At 37.8% G+C, this 16,063-nt stretch overlaps 1 protein-coding gene across 11 annotated transcripts in view; it reads left to right on the top strand.

Annotated features, from left to right (window-relative positions):
- LOC110260723 (uncharacterized) overlaps positions 1-16,063 on the top strand; it is a 630,954-nt gene that overhangs the window by 323,123 nt on the left and 291,768 nt on the right. For 4 of the 11 annotated variants that reach the window (XR_014803738.1, XR_014803737.1, XR_014803733.1 and 1 more), the window contains one exon: positions 13,051-13,121. The exons of the other annotated variants lie outside the window; for them this stretch is intronic. The gene's annotated coding sequence lies outside the window, so the exon portion shown is untranslated. The remainder of the gene's footprint in view (positions 1-13,050; positions 13,122-16,063) is intronic. 11 annotated transcript variants of the gene reach the window in all.

The raw sequence follows: 16,063 nt of genomic DNA, 5'->3' as shown, positions 1-16,063 counted from the left end.
TTATGAAATTCAGTCATAGTTCTGGACTTTCTACTCCATCTCACTACTTTAAGTCCTTCAAAAACTTTTTTGTAAAATTTATTCTTGTGAAGTTGGAACCTAAATGCAGTGAAATTTATGGATCTAAAATATACAGCTTTTTTTTTTTTGCCATATTTTACTTTTTGCAGTATATATCCATATCAAGCTATAGAAAACTCACACCTGAAATCCTCTTCATGTTCCAAAGATTAATTTTGTCCATGTAAAAAATGTACAGCTCTAAGGAAATCATTGATAGACAATAAATGTAATATTTTAAAGTCTATAATTGGATAAATTTGACATATGTACATCTGTGAAAACATCAATCAAGATAATAACCATATCCATAACTCTCAAAAGTTAGCTTATGCCTCTTTGTAATCCCTCCCTCCCATGCTTCTTTACTCTCCAATCCTCCAACAGTTAATTGCATTTCCTGAATTTTATATTAATGGAATCATATTGTATGTTCTTTCATTCAGCATAATTATTTTGTTATAGATCTATGATAGAGTATGTATTAATACTTTGTTTTGTTGCTGAGTTGGCTTCAAGTATAAGGATATAGCATAGTTTTTAAAATCCATTTGCCAGTTCATGGATACTTGAGTTGTTTCTAGTTTTTGGCTATTATAAATAAAGTGAATAAAATAGGAATTCTTTTTATTTATCTTGGGAACTATCAAGTAGAATGGCTTGATCATATAATGTGTTTCTGTTCAACATTTTAAAGAAACTTCTAAAGTCTTTTCCAAAGTGGTTATACCATTCTATTTCCACTAGCAGTACATGAAAATTTTAGTTTTTCCACATTCTCATCAACACATAGCATGGTCAGTTTTTTAAATTTTAGCCATTTTAATCAGGGTGAAGCTGTATCTTATTCTGGTTTTACTTACATTGCTTTTACTTCGAAAAATGATGACGAGAATCTTTTCATATGCTTATTCGTCATTCACATAGCTTCTTTAGTTAAGCATCTGTTCAACTCTTTTATCCATCTTGTAGAAGTAATTGAATTTTGTGTTTTCTTATTGTGTTTTGAGTTCTTTATATATTTGAGATACAAGTACTTCAATAGATATATGATCTGCAAATGGTTTTCTCCAGTCTGTAGCTTGCTTTTTATTCTCTTAACAATGTCTACTGAAGAGCAGAACTTTTGTGGATTGTGCTTTTGGTGTCATGTCTAAGAAAAAATTTCCTAATCAGAAATCACAAAGAATTTCTTACATATTTTTTCCTAGAGTCCTTGAATTGTTACTTTACATCTAGATCTATCACTCATTTTGAGTCAATTATAATGAGATGAGAGGAGGAGGAGTGACCTAGAGGGTGGAGTAGGAGACCCTGAACTCACCTCCTCCTAAAGGCACACCACAGTTACAACTATTTACAGAGCCCATATTGTTGAAAAAGACCAGAAGACTATCGGAAAAGATCTTCTACAACTAAAGACATAAGAATCTGTGACAAGATGGAGGAGATGTGGTATAGTCAATTCATACCCTCAGATGGGTGAGTGACTCACAAATGGGAACATAATTACAATTGCAGAGGATCTCCCCAAGGAGTGAGGGGTCCAAGCTGCATATCAAGATCCCCAGCCCAGAGGTCTTACACCAGGAAGATGAGCCCCAGAATGAGTGGCTTTGAAAGCTAACAGAGCTTACTTTAGGGAGAGCCAGAGGGCTATGGGAAATAGAGACGTCACTCTTAAAGGACACTCACAAAATGTCACACACCAGGACCCAGGACAGAAGCATTAATGTGAAAGGAGCCTGAGTCTGACCCACTTGCTGATCTGGGAGAGCCTCCCAAAGAGTCAGGAGGCAACTGGACCTCACCCTGGAGATATAGACACTGGCAGAGGCCATATTGAGGAGCTTCTTCTACCATGAGGACACTGGTGCTGGCAAGCACAATTTTGGACTCCTCCCTCTAGCGTACTAGTGCCAAGGCCTGGCCACACCCACCAACCTCTTGGTACCAGTGTTGGGACACCTCAGGACAAGCAACTGGATGAGTGGGGACACAGACTCACCTACCAGCAGGCCATCTGCCTTCAGGCCCCCTGAGCTTACAGTTGTCCTGTCCACCAGAAGGCTCAGAACCCAATCCCACACACCAGTGGACCAGCACTAGCACTAGGACAAGGCCTTACCCACCAATGGGTGGGCAACAGACCCAGAGTACCCTGGGTCTTGGCTCCACACACCAGCAGGGGGGACAATAACCTCAGGACCATGCAGCCCCACACCCTGCCATGTCAGGGAAAAGCCACATCCATCAGCAGATTAATATTAGATCCTGGACCCTTGGCCCCACAACCACCCACCCCAGAATCTAACTACTTCCACCAGAGGGCCAACACTAGCTCTGGGACCCCTTCCCCCTAGGGCAATGAGCCAGTCACTTTGTGACCCAGCCACACCCACCAGAGACCAATAGCCTAGGCACAAGGCAGGGCCTGATAACCAACTAAACCAGATTGTCTATGGTAATTGGCCAACCACAATAGAAGGATCCATGAGCCCACATAGGAGGCAGTCTTAGATCATATACCTCTGGTGAACATATGGAGTGTGCTGCTGGGACATAAAGGACATATCCTACAAAAGGCCTCTCTTCAAGGTCAGAAAACTTAATCAGTCTACCAAATACATAGAAATGAAAATAGCAAATTTGTCAAAATGAGGCAACAGAGGAATATGTTCCAAATGAAGGAACAAGACAAAACTCCAGAAGAAGAACTAAGAAAACTGGAGATAAGCAACCTACCCAGTAAAGAAGAGTTCAAGGTAATGATAATGACATGATCAAAGACTCTGAGAGAGGATTAGATGAACAGAGTCAGAAGTTAGAAGTTTTTAATAAAGACTTAGAAAATATACAGAAGAACCAAATAGATATGAAGAATACAATAACTGAAAGAATACACTAGAAGGAATTAGCAGCAGATTAGATGATACAGAGAAATGAGTCAGTGAGCTACAAAAAAAGAGTAAAGGAAATTACTGAAGTTGAACAGAAAACATAAAAAGAAATGAGGACAGTTTAAGAGATATTCTGGGAAAATGTCAAGCATACTGACATTCGCATCATAGGGGATCCCCAAAAAAGGAGAAAAGAGTAGAGACAACATTTTAAGACATAATGCCTGAAAGCTTCACTAATCTGGGAAAGGAAACAGACATCCAGGTCCAAGAAGGACAGAGGGTCCAAGATCAACCCAAAGAGGACCACACCAAGGCACACTGTAATTAAAATGGCAAATATTAAAGATAAGGAGAGACTATTAAAATCATCACAGAAAAAGCAACAAGTTACCTCCAAGGGAATGCCCATCAGACTATCAGCTGACTTTTCTGCAGAAACTCTGCAAGCCAGAAGGGAGTGGCATTGATGAAAAGTGATGAAAGGGAAAAACCTACATCTAAGAATACTCTACCTGGCAATGCTTTCATTTAGATTTCATGGAGATAGGAAAAGTTTTATAGACAAGCAAAAGCTAAAATATTTTAGCACCACCAGACAGTCTTTACAAGAACTGTTAAAGGGAATTCTCTAAGTGAAAAAGAAAAAGCCACAACTAAGAAAAAAACAGTTAATTTAAGAAAACTTAAATCATATCAAGCATTTTTTTCTGATAATGATTCTATGAGATTATAAATCAGATAGAAGAAAAAAAGCCAATAAACACAAACACATGGAGGTTAAACAATGTGCTAACAAACAACCAAGGAATCAAAGAGGAAACTTAAAAATATGTGAACACAAATGAAAATGGAAACACAGTAATCCAAAATCTATAGGATGCAGTAAAAGCAGTCCCAAGATAGAATTTTTTAGCAATACAAGGTACCTCAGTAAACCAGAAAAATCTCAAATAACCAACCTAACCTTACACATAAAGAAACTAGAAAACAAAGAAAAAGGCAAAACCCAAAGTTGGCAGAAGGAAAGATATCATAGAGATCAGAGCAGAAATAAATAAAATAGAGACTAAAACAATAGAAAAGATGAATGAAGCCAAAAGTTGGTTACTGTAAGATAAACAAAGTTGATAAAATTTTAGCCAGACTCATCAAGAAAAAAAGAGAGGACTCAAATAAATGAATCAAAAATGAAAAAGGAGGGAGTTCCCATCGTGGCTCAGTGGTTAACAAATCCGACTAGGAACCATGAGGTTGCAGGTTTGATCCCTGGCCTTGCTCAGTGGGTTAAGGATCTGGCGTTGCCATGAGCTGTGGTATAGGTTGCAGATGCGGCTCGGATCCCACATTGCTGTGGCTCTGGCGTAGGCCGGCAGCTACAGCTCTGATTCGACCCCTAGCCTGGGAACCTCCATGTGCCACATGTGCGGCCCTAAAAAAGACAAAAAAAAAAAAAAAAAAAAAAAAAGAAAGAAAGAAAAAGGAGAAGTTACAACTGACATCACAAAGATAGAAAAGATCATAAGAGAATACTATGAATAACTATATACCAATAAGATGGACAATCTAGAAGTAATGGACAAACTCCTAGAAATGTACATTCTTCCAAAACAACTGGGAAGAAATGGAAAATATAAACTGGCAAGTTACTAGTAATGAGATTGAATCAGTTTAAAAAAAAAACAACAAAAAAAACCCTCCCAATGAACAAAAATCTAGGACCAGATGGCTTCACCTTTGAGATCTACCAAACATTTAGAGAAGAGTTAACACCTACCCTCAAACCCAGAATTGCTGAGGAAAGAAATTCCAAACCTATCCTATGAGGCCATATTTTATAACCCTGATAACCAAAACCAGACAAATGCACCACAAAAAAGAAAATTACAGGCCAATATCACTGATGAACATGGATGCAGATTTTCTCAACAAAGTATTAGCAAGCTCTATTCAACAGTACATTAAAAGCATTACACAACATGATCAAGAGAGATTTGATTTCTCTCATGAATGCAGGTCCAGAATCCACAAATCATCGATGTGTTATACCACATTAACAAACTGAAGAATAAAAAGCCTATGATCATCTCAATTGAGCAGAAAACTTTTGACAACATTCGACATCCATTTATTATAAAAACTCTTCACAAAGTGGGTACAGAGGATACATACCTCAACGTAATAAAGGCCATGTATAACAAGCCCACAGCTAACATCATATTCAGCGGTGAAAAGTTGAGAATTTCCTCTGAGATCAGAAACAAGACAAGGATGCCCACCCACTACTTTTTTTCAATATAATATTGTGGCCTTGGCTACAGCAATTGGACAAGAAAAATAAGCATAAGGAATCCAAATTGGAAAGGAAGAAGTGAAACTGTCACTGTTTGTGGAAGAGATGATACTATACATAGAAAATCCTCAAGATGCCACCAAAAAACTCCTAGAGCTCATCAATTCAATTAAGTTTCAAGATACAAAATTAATATACAGAAATCTGTTCCATTTCTTTTTTAAAAAATTCATGTTTTAAATTTATAGTGTGCTAATTTCTATTGTACAGCAAAGTAACTTGGTTACACACACACACACACACACACACACACACACACACATATTCTTTTTTCTTTTCTTTTCTTTTTTTCCTTTCCTAGGGCCACTTCCCGTGGCATATGGAGGTTCCCAGGCTAGGGGTCTAATCAGAGCTATAGACGCTGGCCTTCACCAGAGCCACAGCAATGCGGGATCTGAGCCACATCTGCGACCTATACCACAGCTCACGGCAACACCAGATGCTTAACCCACTGAGCAAGGCCAGGGATCGAACCTGCAACCTCATGGTTCCTAGTCAGATTCGTTAACCACTGAGCCATTACAGGAACTCCTATTCTTTTTTTAATATTCCTTTCCGTTGTGGTTTGGACATCTTTAAAATAACATCATAAAAATTATCTCCTGTGTTTTGTTTTAGAACCATTTCTTTAACCTTTGATGCATCTTGAATTAATTTTTGTGTATGGTATGAAAGACCAGTCAAGTTTCATTCTTTTTAATGTTATGATGCAGTATCACTTATTGAAAAGATCACCCTTTTCCCCACTGAATTATAGTGGTAACTTTGCAATGTATCATTAGATTGTGTATGTGTGGGTTGTTCCTAGACTTTGTATTCTGTTCTGCTCAAGTTTTGTACAGTGTCCTAATTACAAAAGTCTTGAGATCGGGTAGGCAAGATTTGTTTTCCTTCAAGATAACTGTGATTTCCTAGGTCCTTTGTATTTTCATGTAGTTGTAGACACAGTTTAGCAATTTCTGCAAAAATACACTGGGATTTTACTATGATTACATTAAATGCAAAAATCAATTTGAGAAGAATTACCATGTGAAAAACATTGATGCTATCAACATATGAACATGGCATTTTTCTTAAATTTTTAGATCCTTAATTTGTCTTAATACTATTTTATAGATTACAGTACAAATGTTAAAAATGCCTTACATATCTTTTATGATATTTATTCTGAGGTATTTGATGCATTTTACTTCAGTATGAAATAATATTGTTTTTAAGGTTTTTTTACTTCCTGATTTTTGCTGGACGCATAAGATATATATTTATTCTGAATATTAAGCTTTGATATAGTAACTTTACTAAATTGACTTAATAACTTAAAAATTTTATATGTACAGTCTTTTGATTTAATCTACATGCAGAATAACCTGCAAATAATGACCATTTTCTTTTTCTTTCCAGTCTGTATATCCTTCATTTATTTTAGTTGCACAGGATAGGATCCCATATGATGATGAATACAAGTGGTGATAGTTAACTCTCTTGAATTCTTCCTACTATTTTAAAATTTTATCCTACTGTCACCTAAACTGTAATCTCCAGATTTTTGTCCCTCCTGCCTTGTCATTTAAGTAGAAATGTCCTGCTTCAGGCAGTATCACAAATTTCTTCCCCTAAATCACATAATCATTTGGGCTATGATGTCTCCTTTTGGCTTATGTGTAATAATGATGATTATATATTCTATAGTTGATTATAAGATGCTTAGCTAAGTAATTTTCTGTCTCTTGCACTAGACAAAATTTCTAGAGTGCAGGGATTATGCCTATCTCTTTATTCCTAGTATCAAGAACAGTGCCTGGTTCATGAAAGGGACTTGAATATTTGATAAATATTTGCTAAATGAAAGAATGATGCTCCAACTCTGCTCTTTCACCAGTCTTATACATCTATTTATTAACTAAATGTTTTCAATTAGCTGTGCTTCCAGGGGGATACTTATGCCCTGGATTCAATGAAATAAACATTCTCTCTTTTTCTGTGTACTTCTCCCAATGACTCAACCGTCCAATTAATTATGTGGGACAGTCATCTGGTAGTTAACGTTTACTACTTCCTTTATAAAAATCTTATTTATCTTCATATATCAAGTCAGCTCTCATATCATATTAATTCTTCTTCGTGGGTTATTTTTTTGGATTTGAGTCTTCTTTTCCATTCCCATAGTCATTATCCTAGTCCAGAGTTTTGTAAATTCATTCCTTGACTATGTTAACTTTCTTTTGGTTTTATTGTTTCTAATCCTTTTATTCATCAGCCTATTCACCACCTAGCCAACAACATAGTCTTCCTTAGACATTACTTTAATCATGCACTTCCCCCAAGAAGCAAACTTCCTCCCTTTAGTCTTGCCCTTGTTTACTTTTTTATTAATTAATTAATTAATTAATTAATTAATTTATGTCTTCTCAGGGCTACACCCACTGCATATGGAGGTTCTCAGGCTAGGGGTCAAAGTGGAGTTCTAGCTGCTGGCCTACGCCCACAGCCACAGTTCTGTGGGATCTGAGCCACATCTGTGACCTACACCATAGCTCACAGCAATGTTGGATCTTTAACCCACTGAACAAGGCCAGGGATTGAACCTGTGTCCTCGTGGATGCTAGTCAGATTCATTTCCGCTGAGCCACAACTTGTTTATTATACACCATGTGCATGCAAACCCCATCTACCTCCAACATAGCCATCTACTCCACCTCACAAAACTCAGTGTCCTTATGCCCACTTCTTTGCCAGTGCGTTTATAGTCCCATGAAAGCATCACCTCTTCTTTTTCATTAAGCAATGAGCATGGCTTTCTTCAAGACATAGCTCCAGATTTATCTCTTTCAAAAAGATCTCAATGAGTTGTATCATCCCAAATGAAATATCCCCTTTACTTTATACTTTCCTAATATTTTTAGTTCATAAATATCATTCAAAAACAAAATATCGAGGAAGCCCAGTTTGGTGGTTCAGAAATATTTCAACACAAAAGACTTTATGTTAACATGTGCTCTTTTCTTTGGTTACAAATGTTTTCCTTTTAAAGGGTTAACAGATTGGGGTCATCTTGAGAGGAATGAAAGAATTATGACATTCAGATGTGTGAAAGATGTTTTGTACATAAGCAAGGCAAAATAATCTTTTTTTTTTTTTTAATTACAGAGACTCATTTACTGTTTTCAAGCATTAGTTGGAATATAGTCATAGACTGTAACATATGAACTCAGGCAGGAGTGTGTGATATATGTGTATCCTGATTATAGGATTTGTGAGGACTGAAAGGGGCGTAGGTGTTATCTAACCACTCTCTCTAGCTCACACTAAGGGAAATAGAGTCTTGGATAAGTCATTGAGGAAAATTGTGACTTATCCAAGATCTCACCTCTAATTAACATCATATTTGTGATTATAACCTAGTTATAATCTTTTTTATAACCTTTTTTTTAAAAAAATTTAGTATTACATAAGAGTCATCCACATTATTTGTAAACCTAACCCAAATAGGCTGCATTATGAGCCCTCAGAGGTCAGGAACTGGGCCTTTGTTTACTTCTATTTTCTCCAGAGCTGTCCTTCTCAGTGCAGAGCTCAGTTTCAGTATTGACTAGACATTATTTCCCTCAAGTAAACTTTTCCTAGAGACCTTTAATAATGTTTTCAGAATCATAATGGAGAGGAGACCTTCTCCTCTAAATTTCTTTTGGGGCATTTATTTTAAGATCATAAGATGCAAGTCTTGTGCGTGATGAAGGATTCCTAAAATTTGTCTTAGCCATGGGTTAAGAAAATGAATTTCCTAAGCAGGATCACCCACTACTTTTCTTGATTTCATAAATAATTCTTTATTTCCTAATGCCCTTAACTTGCTACTTTTATTTCCCAAATGATTCTTTGTTTTTTTTAACAGCCAGAACTAAAAAACATCTAGAAGAGAAGCTCAAGCGTATCATGTATACTCTCACCTCTGAGACACACTAGTTTCAGCATCCTTGCTACCCTTGGGCTACTGATCTAGGATAAGCCACAGCCCATGTGTTTCCATAGGGCTGTCTCATCCATAGCTGTTCTTCCCACTGGGAACGAAGCCAGATGTTGGGCCCAGGATGTTTCCTCTATTAGGGCTTTGACAGAAGAGCCAAAGATAGTAAACTCCTAATCTTCAATAGGAGCGAACCAATCTCAAACACAGATTTCAATAAAGAAACAACCATTTCCATCAAAATGTAGGCAGGCTATTGCTCAGATCCTCGGATTAATATCTCATGGTTAAGTTCCCACCCAGAGGGCACATTACTTCTTTTCTATTTTTTATCAAATAGATCAGAATTCCCCAAACAAGAGGAATGTGAATAAAGTCAGCTGTTTAGAAGCGAGGAAACTCTTGTCTATTTATATTTAGGGGCCCTAGAATACAGCCTGATTAAAAACTGAAGGGCAGTTGAAAGTATGATCCCCTGAGTGGTGTGGGGCTGGCACTTAGTACTAAAATGTGAAGTTTTATGATATAGCCATTTGAATGCAGAAAGAAAGCATGGTTTCATGAAGCAGTATTCTTGAAATGTTATGCATAAGCTCAGAAAGTTCTTTCTGGGAGTTTGAACACTGTTAATTTGTTTTAAGCAACTTCTATTATCTCACTGAAGTCCTATGACATAACAGCAGCATTTGAGTAATGTGTTTACTTAGTTACTTCATTCAGTTATGGGCACTGTAACTCTTAGTCTTTCCCCATTCCTCTCTAACTTAAAGAAAGTCAACCGAACAGGAATCATTCCTGTCATTTTCCTTTGTGAGTAAGGTCCCATCTGAGCAAACTTATTCTAGGCATGGCAGTTCAGTTTTTCTCCTTAACAAGAGCACAGAAGTGGTCTTTTTTCCCCTTGAATGTGCATATTCCTGATGGAGCTTAAAAACTTCCATAAATCAATAAAGTAATTGCTACATAATGACCTATTGTTAGTGTTCGTGCCCAGAATGATGTCACAAGGGGGTAATGGAGCTACTGAATCAAAAAAATGGCAGCTGTTTCCAATTTATTTGAGAGTCAGTTGGACAGAAAATTAAATAAACACATAGACAAGAAGGACAAGGGCAAGTCCTTTTATTATTCTTATGATAGTTTTAATTCAATTGCAGAAGTCAGCAGGCAGCTGATATTGTGGCCCAGAGTTTCATTAATTGCCTGTCTCGCATGTCAGTGAGACAGCACATGCTCACTTCATCACTTTCAGCTTTTGTTATTTGCATTTTAAAACACACACATACCAGTGAAGCATGGATCAAACTTTTCTTGTGTGTGTGTGTGTGTGTGTGTGTGTGTGTGTGTGTGTGTATGTGGTTAGTACAACCTTCCAACTCTCAGAAATGTATGATTGGGAGACCTAGTTTTATCCTCTACCTGCAACTGTGGTGTCTCTTTCCTCCCTCAGGGCAGGCAGCCGAGAATTTTTTAAAAATTACTCTCCCCTCCTTGGGGGAAGGCCGGAAGACTTGTATTTGTTGTGGAGCCTGAAGAAAAAGGCATCACCCGGTTTGCAGTCACTCCTCTCCACTGTGACTGAGAGCTTTGATGTGCCCTTTTGATGTTCCTGCCTTGAGGCGGCTGGAGAGGATTATCAAAAGTAGCCTTAACAGTCCAGGTTGGAGTTGGGGGGGGCAGCACCATGGCAAGCCGGACTTCACACACCTAAAGTAAACACCTTCACTGAGGTGGGGTTGCCGGAGTGCATATGAAATTTCCAGGGTACTGCCAACCTGGCCTGCATCTGTGGAGCTTTAATTTTTGGAATGTCCTTTTGGCAGGGCTCCATTGTCAGGTAAATTGCTATGTAGTGTGGTAACCACTATTATATTATTATTTTTTTTAAATCAAGGGCTCTCATTGTACCTAGAAAATGACTTCAATTCACCATCCAAAAGGATTGCAGTTTTTTCCTAAGAACCATACAGCCCAATTTTTAAAAGATTCTCTTATGACAAAAGGACCTTTGCAAGGTAAACAATTCCCTTTCATGTCAGGGATAAGAAAAAAGAAGTCCAGTGTGCCAGTTAAAAATTCTTAGTATAAGGTGATTTTGGTTAGGCTCTAACTAACTGAGGAAGAAATTTTCCAGAGGATATACTGGGGTTCCCAGAGGTGTGGAGGCCAGCTTTGCAACTAGGCTTGGTAGGAGTCCCAAATAAAGGTGCTCCTGAGGGCCAAGGAGCAGGAAGCAGGAAAGACAGCATGGAATGGGACTTGAGGGTTCAAAAAGACAATAAACCAATAAACAAGTAAAAATAATATTTTAGAATGAGTGGTAACTACTGTGAAGAGCAATGACGTGAAGTAAGGGAGATAAGAAACACTGGTATGAAGAGTTTTCTTTGCTATAAAGGGTCAGAAATCCTCCCTGATAAAACATTAAGAGCAGACACCTGCTAGAACTAAGAGACTGTGGCCAGCAGGTAGATGCCAGCACGAAGAAAGGTACCCGGAATAGTAAGAGCAAAAGTCTTATTTCCAGATGCACTTTCTGTGGTCGGTGTGGCTGGAGAAGAAGAGAAAAGGGTAATTGGAAATGAAGCCAGAATGTTGGGTGGGGTAGAAAGGGGCAGACCGTATAGGGATTTGCCGGCCATTTAAGAGCTTTGGATTTTACTTTAATTACATTAATGGTTCCCAGGGATAAAGGGAGAAGATGACAGGCATGACGAAATGCTGATGCTGGGAGGTTGGCAAGACTCAGTTATGAGTTAGGCAAACCAGTGTGCAGTGATTGAAACGCATGCCTCCACAAAAAGCACATATGATTACACATTATGGGACCTCTGGGAATACTCATGGATATTCAGAATCATGAATGGTAAATCTCCACATACACGAATCTTCTGTATTTAATTTTTTTACCTCTGGTGATGGTGGGGGGATGTCAATGGAAAGTTATGCTCCAAAAGAACTGTGGTTGCCTTCGCATGTGTTGTTTCTGCCTGACTTCAATATCAGATTTTTAAAAGCACATTTCACATCTTAGAAACTCAACTTTGTGGTAGTTCTTTTGAAATGAATTAATAACTTTCACTAGCACAAATGCTTAGACTGTGGAACGTGTGTAGATTTTGTGCCTTTTTAGTCTTATGAAATAGTCTTCGGGGGGAAAAGTTTACGTTCTACAAACATGAAAGCAGTTAAAGATATGTTGAATTTCAGTTCCAAGTTTTAATTCTCTTTCTATTTTTTTTTTTTTTTTTTTTTGTCTTTTTGCCATTTCTTGGGCCGCTCCCGTGGCATATAGAGGTTCCCAGGCTAGGGGTCCAATCGGAGCTGTAGCCACTGGCCTACTCCAGAGCCACAGCAACACAGGATCCGAGCCGCGTCTGTGACCTACACCACAGCTCACGGCAACACTGGATCCTTAACCCATTGAGCAAGGCCAGGGATTGAACCTGCAACCTCATGGTTCCTAGTCAGATTCGTTAACCACTGAGCCACGATGGGAACTCCTTAATTTTATTTCTTAAAAATGCCTTCAAACAGTAATTAAAGACACCTCAAAAACAAAACAATGAGTAAGTCCTGTGGATGAGTAACTGCAAAGGGAAGATGATCATTTTCCTCCGTTCCTGGAGAGTAAAGGAATTAAAGGTCCCAGATTGGGCAGATATAATAGGAGATGGTAGCTGGGATGAAAGAACATTCAGATGAAGAGATGGTGCTTTGGGAAGCAAAAGATGCTGACTTTCTTTTCTTTTTCTTCTGTCTTCCTCATGAAGAACCGAGTGCCTTTAGCAGGGAGATGGGAGGAATGGCAGGCCTTTATTATGACAGAGTGAAAGCCAGACAGGTAAACAAACACTTTCCCCTTGATCAGTTTAGAAGCTTTCTGGGGCCAGATTATTGCTAAAGAGGCATCTGCTTTTGAGAATTGAGTACATGCCACTGGGAAGTTTCTGACATGAAATTAAGATTCAGTTTGCATTAAAGCTATAAGATAAGCAGATAGCCTCTTTAGGCAAGGGAAGGAGGGGGTTCTTTTTAATTTAGTCTTTTTTTCATATATTTTTATTTGCTTTTATTGTCATATAGTTTAGTTGTGGTAAGCATAAATCATGCTTGCTTTAGTAAAACATTTAACTACCCTGATTTAGAATAGGGGTTAAAAATGCGTATTTTAAAATATGACCAAAAAAAAAAAAAAAAAAAGTGGAGTTCCCATCGTGGCACAGCGGAAAAGAATCCAACTAGGAACCATGAGGTTGCAGGTTCGATCCCTGGCCTCTCTCAGTGGGTTAAGGATCCGGTGTTGCTGTGAGCTGTGATATAGGTTGCAGACGCGGCTGAGATCTGGTATTGCTGTGCCTGTGGCATAGGCCAGTGGCAACAGCTCCGATTGGACCCCTAGCCTGGGACCCTCCATATGCTGCGTGTATGGCCCTAAAAAGACACACAAAAAAATAAATAAATAAATAAATAAAAGATATATGTGGGTTGAAATCTCAGCTCACCCACTATAAAAGTTATAACCTTAGTGATCTAACTTCTGTTAGTTTTCCCCTTCTCATCTGTAAAATGGAAAATATAGTGGTGCCTACCTAATTTTAAATGCCCGATAAATCTCGGCCATTTCTATTACTATTACGAATAACTTGGATAAGTATGGATTTGAATGAACTATGATGGTGCAGTGGTAAATCTCCTACAGTGGCTGCTGAGACAGTTAAAAGATGAACTGTTTCCATAAATGGTGAAATGGAACATTTCTGATCACAGATGATCACCATGAGACTCTGTAATATACAATATAGAAGAGGGCTTTCTTGGTTAGGAAAATTGGAAGTTCTGGAGGAACCTCCCAGTCTGCATCATTCTCATCATGAACGTTTCTACTGGGACAGTCTTAGCCAGAGCCTTAGGTGTGGAATGGTGATAATGGCAATTCCATAACAGTGGATGCATGGAAAGGTTTGATAAATTTATACTGACCATTTCTTTGTGAAACTGAATATGAATCTTAGGCCTTCTCGATTACAACCATCTGATTCCCTTACCAACTAAAACAGGCCCCCAAATGTCTCCTATTTTGTGATTTTTCACCCTATGAAACATGGAATTTTGAAATTATTTGTAAGAAAAATATGTACTGTTTTTATTTTATTTTTCATATTGTATTCACTTAAGAGAAATGAAACACATATGCAAAAGGACTTAGCCCCTTTTCTTTCATACCAGTACCTTTAGAAGGCTATATTGCAGAAAGTATAGCTGATCAATAATGCCATTTCTGTGTTGTTTGTCAATTTGTGGGGAGCAAGGTATGGTTCTTTATAGATGGATTGTATTGTGTGTCCTACAGAGCTGAGGGGGGTTGTCCTCTGGTGTCTTTTCTTTGTGAGGTTGAGACGAATCATCCTCAGGTGTCTTGTCCCATGACGGAGAGACATTGTATGGAATTTCAGGGTCCTCATTTTGAATAACATCAGGATTGAAAAATGAAGAATCTCAGTTATGTCCCTCTAAGGTGGATAGTTTACATACATTTGGGAAGGAGACATTTCTGTGGAAATAAAAGAAAAACAAAGATTAAGAGTTCCAGAAAATTATAAATTCAGTTTCTGAGTTTGAGAGAGCAAGCAAATTAAGAAGATTTCTAGTTGTTGGGTTCTGAGCATCCACAGATGGGATAAGAGCAAGCAATGGTAACCTGAAGATTTTCCTGGATTTTTCCTGGGAATGTTTCTGGTGACCTCTCTCAGTGGCCACATGACAACAGGTACAAAGTTTGCCATGAGTTGTTGCAGTGATTTTTTAAAGTTCATAGAGTTGTCCCTTGGTATCAGTAGGGGATTGTTTCCAGCAACCTCTCAAATACCAAAATCCATGGATGCTGAAGTCAATTATATAAAATGAGGTGGTATTTGCTTATAACCTGTGTGCATCCTCCTTTAAATCATCTCTAGATTACTTATACCTAATATAATGTAAACAGTTGTAAACACAGTGTGAAAATTATATAGATATTTGTTGGCATACAGCAAATTCAAGTTTCACTTTTTGGAAATTTCTGGAATTTGGGGGGAATGTTTTCAATCTGTCATTGTTTAAATCTGCAGATGTAGAACCCACAGATACGAAGGGCCAACTGTATCAAGTTGTCCAGCTTTAGCTTGTATGATCTTGGGAAAAGAATAATTTTAGTTTCATAGTGATTTCAGGTCAAAAGGGTGGGAGAAAAATGGATATGTTAGTTTGGAGAGTTAAAGCCACATATTGGAGGAAATAACAATTCAGAACTCAGTCCAATTATAGGTAGAAAACAAACTTCAAAGGTAATTAAAAATACTAGAATCCAATATCGATAAAAGTATATTATCGAAACAATTTTTCTCCGTAATCATCCCCATTTTTATCAAAGATAATCACAGTAAGACAAAGTTGATTGTAAATTAATAAACTTGGCCTGATTATTTATATAAGTTTAGCAAAAGTAGTGATGGCATAGGCTCTTTTAAATTTACTTTGCTGAAACTTTTCATTAGGTAACACATTAGACATTTAAAGTCTTATTCGGCTAAGAAGCCAAGCCAAGGACTTGTCTAATTGTGTCTTGTTACAAGGAGAACAGGTTCCTATTGAACTTTTCAGATACATATATTGCCGTGAAAAATAAGACTATTTAGTTAGAGTTTCTGAATTCTGGGGCAGGGAGGGGGGCGAGATCCAGGTAAGGAGAAAAAGAATTAATGTTTCAACCTTTGTTGCAAAGATACACTTTACCAAATTGCTGTA

The sequence above is a fragment of the Sus scrofa genome, chromosome 5 (assembly GCF_054392235.1).
Source record: "Sus scrofa isolate SSC_HxYL_T2T_F1_AM1 chromosome 5, Sscrofa_HxYL_maternal_Yorkshire_Landrace_v2.0, whole genome shotgun sequence".
In the NCBI taxonomy this organism is placed as follows: domain Eukaryota; kingdom Metazoa; phylum Chordata; class Mammalia; order Artiodactyla; family Suidae; genus Sus; species Sus scrofa.
The sequence above is the reverse complement of the archived record's forward strand: the minus strand, read 5'-3'. Positions and strand labels throughout refer to the sequence as shown.